This window comes from Lepidochelys olivacea (assembly GCF_965140295.1).
Source record: "Lepidochelys olivacea isolate rLepOli2 genome assembly, chromosome: 3".
Classification (NCBI taxonomy): Eukaryota; Metazoa; Chordata; order Testudines; family Cheloniidae; genus Lepidochelys; species Lepidochelys olivacea.
The window spans coordinates 129,377,450-129,392,522 of NC_140413.1; positions in this window are offsets into that span (position 1 = coordinate 129,377,450).

Genomic DNA, 15,073 nt, shown 5'->3' on the forward strand with positions numbered 1-15,073 from the left:
ACAAATTCTTGGATCAGTAGATTAGAGATAGGTAAAACCCCAACGCTTTGAAAGATCAATTGAGATAAGGATCTGGGATGAAATCCTGGCCCTATTGAAGACAATGGGACTTTTGCTATCAACTTCAATGGGGACAGGAATTTACCTATGAAGCTGATTTGAATATTTTTGTTTAAAAGTTGGACTTGAAAGCTGCTATGAACATACTTCCTTGTGAGACTTTTATTAGCTCTAGGTGCTAGCTAAGTTGGAAATATGACAGGAATGGTGAAGGTCACAGCAATAATTATTTATATATTATATCAGCATTTTCACTTCCAAAACGGGGGAATATAAAGGCATGGAAAAAATGGAGGCAGGCCAAATCCTTAGCTGATGTAAATCAGCATGCGTTCACTGAAGTCAGTTCAGTATGGACATTAACACCAACTGAGGATCTGTCCTAAAGAATAAAGGTATAGAAATGAGGAAAAGAAAAATGTGGGTGGGGAAGAAGCCCTCATCTCCAAAAAATCAAAGAAGAAACTCCAGCAAGTTATTTATTTTTCAAACCTAAGAAAACAAATAGAGGTTTAAGTTTTTAAACAGACCCATTTCACCAATGCAAAGGAGTAAGTGGAAGCTAAAGGCTAGATGTTTGCCAGAGTGAAATGATTTGGTGATCTAAGTCCATTACCTAGTGGTTAGGTGCCTACCCTGCAGGAGCAGTTTTAGGAGGTACTGCAGGACTGACACCCAGCAAGAGTTATCCCTCCACCCAGCCCAGCACCTTTCAGAAAGAAAGAAAGAGAAGCCCAAATCACCCCCAAAACATTTGGAAATAACATAATGCTTGCAAACCATCACTCTGATTGTGTGTTATATTCCTTCCCTCTTCCCTGTGTCTGTCTTGTCCATTTAAATTGCCGACTCTTCACAACAAGGGTTGGCTCTTGCTATGTGTTTATACCGGCCCTTACGCAATCATGAAATCCTAGAGTCATAGGGTTAGAAGGGACCGCAAGGATCAGCTGGTCTAACCCCCTGCCAAGGTACAGGATTTGTTGTGTCTAAACCGTCCAAGGCAGATGGCTCTCCAGCCTCTTTTGGAAAACCTCTAGTGAAGGAGCCTCCACAACTTCCCCAGGCAGTTTGTTCCATTGGCCTCCTGTTCTTACAGTTAGGCTGTTTTTCCTGAGATTTAATCTAAATCTGCGGTGCTGTAGTTTGAACCCATTGCCTCTTGTCCTGCCCTATGTGGCAGGAGAGAACAACTTTTCTCCATCGTTTTTATGGCAGCCTTTCAAGTATTTGAAGACTGCTATCGTGTCTCCCCTTAGTTTCCTCTTTTATAAACTAAACTTATCCAGTTCCTTCAGCCTTTGCTCATATGGCTTGCATTCCATCCCTTTGATCATCTTTGTCGCTTGCTGCTGGATCCTTTCCAGTTTCTCTACATCCTTACTATACGTTGGTCATCAAAACTGGACACAGTACTCCAGCTGAGGCCTAACCAGCACTGAGTAGTATGGTACTATCCCCTCCCGTGACTTGCATGCTATGCCTCTGTCAGTACAATCCAGATCTTGACTGGAGCCTCTAGGTGCTCCTGTTACACAAGTAATAATTATCAGTCATTAAAACTGATACATCAGATTGAGGCATCAAGCTCTTTATCTGCATCTCTTCCATGCGATCTTGCAAAAACACAATCACACCTAACTCAAAACTTTCATTACAGTTTTCATTGCTAAGGAATTTTTCTCCCACTCTTTGGTGGATCATTTTGACCCAGACAAAACAATTACAGAAATATGTGAGCTATAAACATTCTTGCCTCTTTCTTCACCCGCGCATTTAAAAAAAACACACAATACTATTTCATTCTGAAAGGTTCATCAGAAGTGAATTCAAAAATAAGTAAACAAAACAAATGATAGATAGATAGATAGATACAACAGTCTGACTGTAGTTTATCTGACCTTCTTTTGTCATGAATTAACATAGCTCTGGAATCTTAAAAGGATCATATCATGTACAATTCCTAAAATAACAAAGATAAAGAATATAGCTATGTGCTGCATTTAACATGGCCTTGAAATTAATTAATGGTCAGCGCTCTTATTTTCTTCATCATTCTTCCCATGAAGGGTAGGTATGGTCCAGATTCTCCATATAGTTATAGACTCTTTGACACACTGAGGTGGCGCAAAAGGCCCATAATCTAGCCACAAATGCCCCACAGAGAATTTTCTGTCAGAAGGGAACTCCCTGCTGGAGCAGCTGCCCAGTAGAGCTCTGTGCCTCCCATGTTGGGATTGGAGGGGTGGTGGCAGAAAGGAATTCTGCTACATCAATCCTCCACTCTGCATAGGGTCTATTAAAGACCTTACACAACAGTTACTTTAAGTGCCACAGGGAGCAACGCTGGCTGCCTGGCATCACGGTGCCAAGCACATTTCTAACACAGGAGAGAATGTAGCCTCACGCCTTGCTGAAAATGGTGTGCTGTGGAATAAGGCAGGCTACCTTTTCTATGATAAGAAAATGGGACCAAGGTTAAAGCTTACACTAACTAGGCCAGGGACCTGTGGAAAACAGAACCATTTTTCTATTTGCTTGATAGAGAACACAATTTAAAATGTGTTTACAATGCATACCTCTCCTGTGCAACACACCAGTTTCTTGCGTGCCTTTGCATTACCTCTGCTTACTTTACTGACAAAATTAAATGTTTATTGTTATTAGCACTGCAGAGTTGATACAGCTCTTGGACTCCCAGCTGGCCCGAGCTTCCTTGTAACATTCACATGACCATGCTAAGTGCTATGAACTCCATCATGGGCATATTGGATCATGAGACTTTTTTTGGCAAGCATTTGAAAATAGGAAGGGCTGAGGGATGGAGAACAGATGGTGGTAGTAGTATTGGGATTAGGTTGATGTTATTTACTGACAGTGTCCAAAAGTGCAGGTAGGTTGCATTCTGTATTTTGGAATTTTATTTATATATATTCTTAAGCTTTTGTATTAGCATCTGAGGGATGGGATAGCCACTTACAATCAAATTACAATAAATCAATATTGTTGATTACTGAACATTCATTACAGTGATATAGTGTAGCTTCCTACTAAACTAAGAAACAACTAGTCAAGAACACCTGATTTCTAATCTTGACTCTGCTAATGAACCATTCTTCGATAATTGACTTACCTACCCCGTGCAGTCCCTTTTCCCCATCTCTAAGAATGTGAATAATAATTACAACATCCCCATGAGGTAGGTAGATAGGTATTTAAGACTGCTTGCCTAATGTTTGTGCAGTGTATTCAAAGCTGTGAAATGCAAAGTATGGTTAAGAGACAGAAAGAACATAGGTTAATTTTCCAAAAAGTGGTTGGGCTAGAACTGAAAGCAAATAAAAAAATGATCTTTTGGTTTGTATAAAAACTGATTTGATATGGAAGTTACTAAGATGAGCCATGTGGAAAGCCACAATTGTCATTCTGAAGGTTCATTTTTGGCCTATAACAATAGTTTAAAATATAATGACCCGGGGTGGGAAAAATGAGTGCGCCTCCCAGAATACAATATACTACTGGGTAGTAACTTTACATTTCCCATTGCTGTCATTAAATTCACCTTTCACATATTTGTTATTTAACTATTATATCTGTTATTTCACAAGATTTTTCTCTGTTGCAGACTAGCTTCTCCTTCTCCCTAATTCTTCAGTAATGGCATAACCCTATCTTTCTGACATCACAGCCTCGTGCCATGGAAATGACTGCAAAGTTCCATATTGAGCATGATGCCTTCACTGCTATAGCAAGAGGAAGCAATACAAGCAATAAGCTTGAAAAGCTTTGTAAAGTAATAAATGTCATTATTAATAATTAAGACCAGAATCATAAAAGTTAGAGATGGAAGAAACCTATTCTGTCATCGGTTACCTGAGAATGTATTGAAATATGTGAAAAATACATACCAAGTTAAATATACATTTTTGTCCACTACTATTTCAAAACATTTACACCTATGTGGCTAAATTAGGCCAGCGTTTCTCAAATGCAGCCACCAGCTGATTTCTTTTTTTTGCAGCCATGACAGCCTCCAAAGCATGGGCAGAGATTGTGGGGGGACAAAGCAGCAGCCCCTCTCTGCGGCTCCCAGCTGTTGCTCCTGAATAGCTCTTACCAAGGGCAGCAACATGTAAACACTGTCTTGGTGTTTACACTGGCACTGCCAGCAGAGATCGGTGCCCCTGTGCTGTGCAGCCTCTTCAGCAGCGCCTCTGGAGACACATGGGGCTAGCGTGCCCAGTGCTGCAAGCAGCTCTTGTCAGTGGAGGTGGCTGCTGCATTCAGTCACTGTGGTGCTCCTCTGGGCTTCTCTACTGCTCCACCTGGCTGAGGCATGGGGAGCCAGGGACATCACAGGTGGCTGCTGAGTTCCCAACCCACCGTCCCCAGGGCAGGTTCTCGCTGAAGGGCCACGGGAGGCAGGGACAGAGAGACAAGTTTGTCAGCGCGGCCATCAAAAAAATTGGTTGTGAGAACCCCCGAATTAGTCCATGATCCTATAGCTGCATCCAGATAGACGGAGTCCTGTGTTCACACAGAACCCCTTCAGTAGGGTTCAGCACAGGTGTATTGGGGTCTGTCCATGCAGATGTAGTTGCAGGATCAAGGCCTTTATTTGCTGATGCTGTGCACTTGTTAGACAGTAAGGTTGAAAGGAGCCAGAGGAAAGGGAGTTAGTAATGACTGGTTAAATGAAAAGTTGGTATTACTACATGAGAGAACTGAACTACCAAAAAAGAAAAGGAATGGGACCTTGCACGAATTGGCATCTTTGATTAGCAGTCAGTCTTAAAGGATCTAAAGCTCTTTCCAATGGGAGTCAGCAGAGTTAAAGCTGAACTTCAGCATGGTCTGGGTCCGTTTAATACCTGGACAATAAGTAGCAGAAACTCATTCAGCAGTATTGCTTTTTCTCTAGCTAGAAAATAAGTCATAGTATTGAGCCAGGGTAGGAAAAGGGGTGATTTTAGAGAATAGTAAGGTTCTTCTGTCTTAAACTAATAGTTAGGAGAACCTAGTTGGTTCAAACTGCTGATAAGTACTGATGCGAATCTTCATTCTTGCCTTGAACTGATCTCTGAGATTTAAAAAGTATCATAAAAATTTCACATCATCTGTGCAGCTCTGAACGTCCTGGTTTTGCCCAAAATGCTGTACTTGTACTGTGCTATAATACTATTGAACTATATAACATAGCTGAAACCATGAAATACCAGAAATCCTAAGGATAGGTTTCAGAGTATTAGCCATGTTAGTCTGTATCCGCAAAAAGAAAAAGAGGACTTGTGGCATCTTAGAGAATAACAAATTTATTTGAGCATAAGCTTTTGAGAGCTACAGCTCACTTCATCGGATGCATACTGTGGAAAATACAGTGGGGAGATTTATTTACACAGAGAACATGAAATAATGGGTGTTACCATACACACTGTAACCAGAATGATCAGGTAAGGTGAGCTATTACCAGCAGGAGAACAGGGGAAAAAAAAAACCTTTTGTAGTGATAATCAAAGTGGGCCATTTCCAGCAGTTGACAAAAATGTCTGACGAACAGTGTGTGTGTATAGTGGGAGGGGGGGAGAATGAATATGGGGAAATAGTTTTACCTTGTGTAATGACACATCCACTCCCAGTCTTTATTCAAGCCTAAGTTGATTGTATCCAGCTTGCAAATTAATTCCAATTCAGCAGTCTCTCGTTGAAGTCTGTTTTTGACGTATTTTTGTTGAAGAATTGCCACTTTTAGGTCTGTAATGGAGTGATCAAAGAGATTGAAGTGTTCTCCGACTGGTTTTTGAATGTTATAATTCTTGATGTCTGATTTGCGTCCATTTATTCTTTTACGTAGAGACTGTCCAGTTTGGCCAATGTACGTGGCAGAGAGGCATTGCTGGCATATGATGGCATATATCACATTGGTAGATGTGCAGGTGAATGAGCCTCTGATAGGGTGGCTGATGTGATTAGGCCCTAGGATGGTGTCCCCTGAACAGATATGTGGACACAGTTGGCAACAGGCTTTGTTGCAAGGATAGGTTCCTAGGTTAGTGGCTCTGTTGTGTGGTGTGTGGTTGCTGGTGAGTATTTACTTCAGAAATCCTAAGAGTTACTTTATGCAAGATTTCCTGACCAAAGGTATTCAGAGTAAGGTTTGGGCAAATTCTGAACCTAGCTGCCAAACATTTTGAGGTTCAGTGTTTATTTAGACAAGAGTAGTGTGAAATTTGGGTTGATCTGGTTTCAGTAGTAGACTTTTTAAAATCTATTATGATTGGCCAATTGAGTTTCTTTAGGTATGCCACCCACCTACCTCAATGGGTGGGGAAATTTGATGAGGCCGGTGATGAGTCCCAGCAGCAAGGGTGGGAACACGAGGGATATCAAGTAGCTCCTCCCACATTGGAGTCTCTGGCACCCATTGGCCAGCTGTGGGTATGAGATGCTAATCGGCTGGCTGGCATTCCCCAGGTCCCAGGATTTAACCTGGAGGGGGGAGAGGCCATGTGGACTCTCTTTTGGCTCTATTCCAGCAGAGTTACTGCCAGCTTCCCGCACCAGACCATGTTGTCAAGACGCAAAGGAATTGAACAACTAAGGATTCCAGAGCCCCTCTCCCTAAGGGCACACCTACTCCAATAGTGGGCATTCTCCCTATGCTGGGGGTAGAGGGTTTGCTAGCAGCATGCAGATAATGAAGCGAGGGATTGCAAATGTTGTCATCGCCCAGGGTCACACCTCCCTGTGACACCCCCCTCAAGGGATACGAGGTGATCTGGAAAAATCAGCGACTCAGGTTAGGCAAGAATGGTACCGTCAGACAAGGGAGTAATGCTTGGGTCACAGGTTTAGGGTAAAATAGATATTCTGCTACAGAATATGGCACAATTAGGGTAGTACACGGACACTCCATCTCCAAGTGGCAGCATCCTACCAAAACTCAGGCTGGAGAAACGACAGCAAATGCTATTAGAGCTTATGTGGGATCTGATCACATATTCAGGAAACATCTGTTTAAAGGGGTTTGAAAAGGGGAATTTGTGGATTATTTACCTTGCTGTTCAGGGAAAAGCAGACAGAGAAAGGGGCAGAAAAGGACAAGAAAGAGGAGGCCAAACCTCGCAGACCTAACTCCTGAGAACCGGTCTGCAGCCTTTTTCATTTATGCTAATATAATTTCCTTGAGGAACTCCAAGAGGTTATCTCCTTCCTCAAGTATGAGGACTTAATAGAGAGGGCTTATGCTTCATATGAGTTATGTCTGCTCTGCAGTTAAACACCCATGGCTGGCCCATGTCAGCTGACTCGGGCTTGTTGGAGTAGGCTACAAGGCTGTTTAATTGCATTGTAGACATTCTGGCTCAAGCTGGATCCCAAACTCTGGAACATGTCATTGCTGCTGTAGTTAAGTCCAATCTTAGAAGGAGAAGCCCTCTTGTTTGACAGTCTCTTAGATGGTAATAACTGTCTGGTGCTTGGGATTCAGTTGGAGCCAGCAGAGGTGGCAATGTCATAGAATCATAGAATATCAGGGTTGGAAGGGACCTCAGGAGGTCATCTAGTCCAACCCCCTGCTCAAAGCAGGACCGATCCCCAATTAAATCATGTCAACTGGGTCCTGGTCTCTCTACCTCATTCTGGTCAGGAAATCTCTCTGGATCAGGATAGTGAAAGCCTGGGGTCCCATTAAATGGTGGGGGTGGCAGCCAAGATGGTGAAGATCCTTCCAGTAGCCTCTGTCTATTCTATCTGTCTGTTCATCTTTTTGTTTTTTTGTACTTTCCCCACAACAACTCTTTCACTTAAGGACCCAAAAAGGGAGTGATAGGTGGACCAGCCCATCTCTTCATTATTTCGTCCACCAATTAGGCCAAATATCTGATATACCAATTTTGGCTCACTAACTTCCAGTTGCACATCTGTTTTTAACAAGCATAATTTCAACACAGTCCTTGAATCATATCAAGTTGGCCTTTTTGTTTAGACTAATTCAGTTATTCTGTCTCCCTTTCATACCTTTTCCCATCACATTTATTATGATAGGTTATTGTAACATCTTATGTGCGTTTACATACTTTTTACAGTTGAGCTCACAATTTGGGTAAATGTGTAGGCCTAATTGTCACAACAAGACACAGAGCTGCACAAAACTTGACAGCTATGCTCTGGTAGGTGTGTGCTAGAGGGTGGTATAGCCGTGGTGGGCAACCTGCGGCCCACATACGGCCTATCAGGGTAATCTGATTGTGAGCCACTAGACATTTTGCTGATGTTGACCACTAGGAGCTGATGGGGGCTGTCCTGCAGATGGTCAATGTCAGCAAAATGTCTCGCGGCCTGCAATCAGATTACCCTGATGGGCATGGTTACCCACCATTGGTGTATAGGGTTGCGGGGGTATATGGATACTGGGATGTCTGGGGTAAATGGGTGGGTGCTAGGGTGTGTCTGGGCTCTTGGAATGGTAGGTGCTAGAGACCTCCGGCATAGGGGGGAGATAATAGAAGGTGTCTGAGAATGCTGGGGTGTCTAAAATGGGTGGGTGCTGTCTGAGGATAGTTTGGTCCTGAAAGGACCTTGAGGTTGCTATATAGTTGTGTGTGGGGGCTGACTGGGGACAGTACTTGTAGAGCTGAAGAATGGAATTGTTTCTTTTCTTTAATTCCTATTATTAATAAGACTCCATATTGTAACTCAAACTCCATTTTGAAATGCTCACTCCATTTTGTAAACCCTGCTGAAACCTTATTAGTTTAGTTTAGATGTGTGAATGAGGTATGCATGGATAATGGAATCAACCTCCAGTCCCAGCCTGTCCAGATAAAGTTAAACGCAAACACCAATGGCTGAAGATGCAGACAACAGCCCTAACAAAGTGAGAAGAGTCCACCCCAAAAGAAAATAACAAAGGTACAATTGAAACAAGATCAAAGTCAGGTCCCAGGCTGAAAGTCACCTGTCTGCAATTGACGGGTGATCAATCACACTGAACCCAGAGACAGCGTGACATAGCAAGACCTAAAGACTCTTAATTCAAACTAAAGCCTACAAAAAGGATGGGTGAGATGGAAGACTTTGGGTAACATTCTGCTGCCAACATCGAAGGGCATCGGTGTGCACCTGACAGAGACCCAGCCCTTCCTCGTGCCCAGCTTTCCTGGCCAGTTAGCAGCCATGAGCTATGAACCCAAGCTGCGAAATCAAGCCACAAACTCAAGCTACGTTCAGGACTGGTAACTATCCAGCAGCTGCAGAATATTTGATATATGTGTGTGTGTGTGTAGGTATTAGCTATTGGTTATCGATCAAATTGTGTTATCATAATAAACATGGCATCTTGGCTTGTCCCCTGAAATGATCCTGTGTAGCTTTATCTGCATAACATACTGGCCCTCCCCTTCATCTTCTGGCCTCTCCTCCGCTTCCTCCTCCTTGCTCCTCCTTCCTTTTTTTAGATCCAGCAAAAGCAGAGGGGTCACCTGGCAATTGCAGGACTACGCCTTACTCCTGCTGTCAGCAATAACAATTGTTGTATTCATTTAAATGTCTTGCTCATTGTCTTGTATTTTGTTTGCTTGGCTATGCACCTTTTCTTTAAAAATTAATATAGAATCTTAAAAATAAAGACGCCGGAGATCGCCTGAGATCCACATGGCTTAGAGGTGAGAGAGAAATTTGCAGGACAGCCCCGAACTTGATAAGACTTTCCTGAATCCAATGAAATCCTGTGTGTGCATGTGCATGTGAGAGAGAGAAAGAGAAGAGGAACATTAAAAACCTAACCTCCACTTTAGCGGGTGATTTGGATACAAATTTAAACAATATGGTAGATTTCACTAAACTTAAAGTATACTACACTAATCAACAGTATTTATTTATCTGACTTTCTCTATACACATTATAAAACATTTATTAAACCTCAGTTCTTCATGCAGTATAGGAATACTTGTTTGTTATACAATGAAAATAGATCGGATTCAATATACATCACAATAAAATAATCTTGTTTTCAAAATCCTCTTTTGGTAATTTTGCCTAAGCATTTTTTTATACTATATGGGACAAAATTTCTGAAATCCCATTTCATTTCTTTTTGAAGTCAAGTTTAAGAATATGGCAACTGTTTTCCTGCCGGGCTCTCCTACTCTTCATGACATCATCACCTTCAACTTGTACATAATGCAGCTGTTTAATTGGTACAGTAGGTGGTCTGTATAGCAGTTCTGTTACTTCAAGAACTTCTTTGGCTTCTTGTGTCATTTATCCCTCTTAAAATCATAATGTTTACTTTGGATCATTTTGCTGGAACTGTTTCTTGGTGCCTGATTGATTTGATGTAAAGATGGACAGGCTGCCAGTGCCACTCAGCCGAGTTTATTAGCAGAACTTTTTCCTCTGAGGTTGGCAGACAGCACTAATTCTAAGTTCTGGTCCAGAAAGTTTCCCTTCTGAGTAACTACTTCAGTGACACGTCGCCTGCTCAATGGAATCCTATTGAGAGCATCAGAATTGGCCTACTCCATACCCAGGCAGTAGAAGATGCAGTTCAATGAGATGTGAAAAGAATGGGAGGACAGTGGAAGAGGGCAGGGGAAATAATGCTCTCTAATCACAGATCAAACATATTGTTTTTCACTCATAATCAGGAATAGATTTATCAGATACTAAGCTGGGGAATTCACAGTGACATCCCTAACATAGCTGGAACTCCAACTCGATTTATTTATTATTATCCTTTGCTTAGTGACAACAACTGTGCTTGACTTGAACTTTAAGCACACAGTAGGGAGGTTGCCAATGTAGGACCATAAGGCTACAAGGTGCTGGGTCCTCTCAACTCCCGTTGATTTCAGTGGGAGTTGAGAGAACTTAGTGCCTTGCAGGCCGTGGTCATCACGTCGTGATTAGGCCCAATGACTATTAAAGAATTCAAATATTTTCCACAAATTGAAAAGTCATAAATATGAAGCTTTGATTCTCACTAATGTTATGGAGTCTGAATCCTGAAACATTTATTTTTAGCTGTGGAATATCTCAGGCCCTGCAAGATTTCTCTCTGTAGCATGAGCTATGTATTCTTAGGCATATCACCTCAATTTCCTGAAGCCTTCCGTAGCCCTGTTATTACAGGCTGTGAGAAATATACTTTTGAGTGTCGCCACATTAAAATAAGACAGTTAATAGTAGTGATAGAACCTGATGCATTCATGCCTCAAATTCATCCAGTGAATACAAATCCCACTGCTTTTTTCCTAAACAATTCCCTTCAACCACATTTCATCAACAGCACTGGACTTAATCCAGTAGAAAAATTCAGAGGTACAAGACTACGTTCGTCATGCTCCACAGATATCTTCACTAAACAACTATTCTTGATAAAAACACTCAAAGGCTATTATTTCATTTTATTTTTTACTCAATTACATTAAAGTTGACCTGACATTCTCACTCAAAATCCCTTTATTGACCTCCTCGCACTTACCACATCCAGTTCAAGCTCTTTATCCTCATTTTCATGGTTCTGTACAACCTGGCCTCACCTCCCTCTGTCTTGCTTATCTCTGATCCCCTGCTTGTGCACATCCGTCTGCCCAAACAACCTGTTTCTCTGCCACCTTCAGGACCTTTTCCCTCTCCGACCTCAGTGCCTTCTTCCATGGAGTCTTCTGCATTTGGGACCACCTCCTCAACCCTGTCCACCATGCCTCCACCATCTCCTCCTTTAAATCTCTTCTGTAAAATATACTTCTATCAAGTCTACAAAACTCAGTCCTTCCCAATGGGAAGTTTTTACAAACCAGACATCTGACTTCCCTTCCCCATCAATAACAAAAGTCCCAACTAAAATGTTGGCACTAACAAGATGAGCGTCAATATTTCTGAATGTATTTGAACAGTGGAATGTTCAGATCCAGGGCTTTGGTTCAAACCCAACCCTAATTACAGTCGAAGACAAACCACCATGGAAGACTAAAACAATTATAAAATGAGACTCCAGAATGCATCATCAGCTTCTTGGCAATAATGCTATGAAACAAAAGGGGGCACGTTTATGCTTTAGCCACCCACATGTCAATATCTCAGAAATTCCATTATGCCTTTCAGCCATAACAAGTGCTAATTTGTGACACAACTAGCCTTTTACCCAGTACCAGAAAGTATTGCTCAGAGATTAAATTCCAGTGTATTTAAATGCCGGGGTAGGATCAACAGATATGTATCAAGTAGACAGAGTCTCTCCCTTGTCAGCTTTTTATAATTTTTTTCCTGTTCCAAAAACAGGACTCAAGATAAGTCCAAACTCTCCAGAAATAAACGGAGTATTGTCTTTGCTTCAAATTTAAAATCTTTTCCCACCAGTAATATTATAAAATTTCAAAATCATCAACAATTTTCTGGTTTGTTTTTTCCAGAGTCTCCTTTTCTGAGTTTAAACACCAAAGAGGGAAATAAAATATTAGAGCGGCTCAAGGTGATGTAAATAGAGTAATGGGATGAATGTGAACCAAAGAAAGTTAAGGCTAAATAGCAGGGGGAAGGTCCTAAAAGTGATCTCTAGTAGACTTTGTAATCATCTCCAACGATAAGTGATAGAAACCCTTTAGTTTCAATAATTTCAAATGAGACTTTGCAAAGCCATTGAGAATATGCTATTGGAAAAAAGCCTGCATTACGGCAGGGGATGGATTAGGGTTAGGGTTAGGTGATGCCAAACAGTCACAAAATATTTTTAAAACCCTCCCTGTCTTGGTTATTTCAAGTCAACTGATTAATCTGGCCCTTAATGAAGTATATAAGAAAGTGGATATAAAAGGTAACACACATTTCTAAAGCCAGTCCTTTTTATAAGCCTATTTTTACTTTGTTTCCCAATTTCAACATTGTTAGCTCTATCAGCAGTATTAGTTAGTGAGTAAATCATCAGTTTCAATGGTGCAAAAACATAGAAGAAGATATAGTCCAAGTTTCAAGGAGCTTACATGTTGATAGACTACATATGTAAACTTATTCCTCCTTTTGCCTTTTCATATCCTGCTTGAGAGCTTAATTGAGATTCTAATTTGATAGGACACTGAACTAGAAGTCAGGAGACCTAGATTATATTCTTGGTTGTGCATTGACCTGATGTATGAGCATGGGAAAGTCACTTCCCCTCTCTGTTTGCCTCTTAAAAAAAATCCTGACATTTTAAGGCATCTAAACCGCTGCACTTCACATTTCTCCTTACTGGTCCAGCATGCAGTGAATTGGAATCACAGCTTTCTTTAGCCTGGTAAGAAAGGAAGGAAGAGGATTGCTTGTGTTAATACAATCCTTAAGTTATAAAATATCTTGTATAGCAAGATGGTGAGTTTTCCCATTCCTTCTTGCTCCTGGGTCAAAGCCTGACAACTTTATGTCCCTCCTTCCTTCCTGGAGGTGAAGGAAGTGTCCCGAAAGTTATTATTTAATATTGTTATTAATTGACATTTGTGTTCCAGTAGCAGTATACTGATAGTGACATCCTAAATGCCTCAACCAGGGCCAAGGCCCTATTGTGCTAGGCACAAATGATGGCCCCTGCCCAGAAGAGATTAAAGCTAAAGACAAGACAAACAGACACGTACAGACAGTACAATTTCTCCCCACTTTCTACTCACATAACAACCAGCTCCCTCTCCTATCTCCACCCGCCAGTCAATTTCCTTCACAGCCCTTATTCCCACCAAGTGCCTTCCTTCCACCTTACCCACTCCAACATTAAAACATGCAGCCTCATTCTAGTTGTAAGAGTTGTGGGGGGGAGGGGAAATGCCAAAATTGTCCGACTATGTTTTCAGCCATTTCCACCCTCTCAGGGACTGTGGAGGGAGGATGCCTTATTGCTGCTTCCTGCAGGGAAAAGGCAGGGGACCTACATAGTCTTTCCCTGCCGCACCATCCCACTTGTGTTTGGCAGCAGCCTGGCTCCAAACCATGTCCATCCCCCATGGAAGGGGGCCTCTCATATAATGCACTCTGCTTCACAGCTGTGAGGAAGTCAGGCTGTTGGCACAGAACTTTGCCTGTCTTTGGACCAGAAATATCCAGGTGACACCCAAGTTTCTCTGTCAGCTTGTCTTTTTTTTCAGTAAGTTTGCACCTATGACTCCATTGTCAGAAATTTCCTTAGTGCTGTATGGAACTATTCATTCTCCACCAAATATGTGGATTAGATTACATCCCGTATTGCAGGTGTGCTAGTTATCTTATCTTGGTTTCCTGACTGCACCAAAAATTCTTCAAAGCCAGACTTCTTAATCTTTCAGGGTAATTGGTTCATCTTGTGACTTGAAGAAAAATGCATGCTTCAGTAAATCTATGGAAACGAAGTGTGTGGGCTCCTGAAAATCCTTGAACCCAGCTGGTTCTGCCAAGGCTCTGAAGGAGGCCCTGTGAGGTTTAGGAACTCCAAACTCCACAAAAATGACTATAAAAACCTTGATTTTGTTTAATAAATTTATTTGAGCATAAGCTTTCGTGAGCTACAGCTTACTTCATCGGATGCATCCGATGAAGTGAGCTGTAGCTCACGAAAGCTTATGCTCATATAAATTGGTTAGTCTCTAAGGTGCCACAAGTACTCCTTTTCTTTTTGCGAATACAGACTAACACGGCTGCTACTCTGAAACTGGATTTTGTTTGTGCAGGTATGTGTGGTAGAGGACTTATAAGATAGGTGTGGAAGTGCTGAGGAACACCTTGACAGTGCATGCCCCAACTACTTAACTCCAGCGTCTATGTGTGTCTAAGAAAGTTTAGGAGGACCTAGGATGGGTACACAGAATCACTTTTTCAGTCCAAACCCCCTTTACTGCAGGGGTCATTTGGCATCGACTTTAAAATGGGCCCAGGCTTTTGCACCCACAATTTATTATTGGTGTCACACACAACACCTGCTCTATACAAATGATCAGCTATAATAAGCATCAGAGAGATGTGCCTGGGTTGAAAAATGTGTATATGTCACATTTTGACACATTGGGGTGTCAAG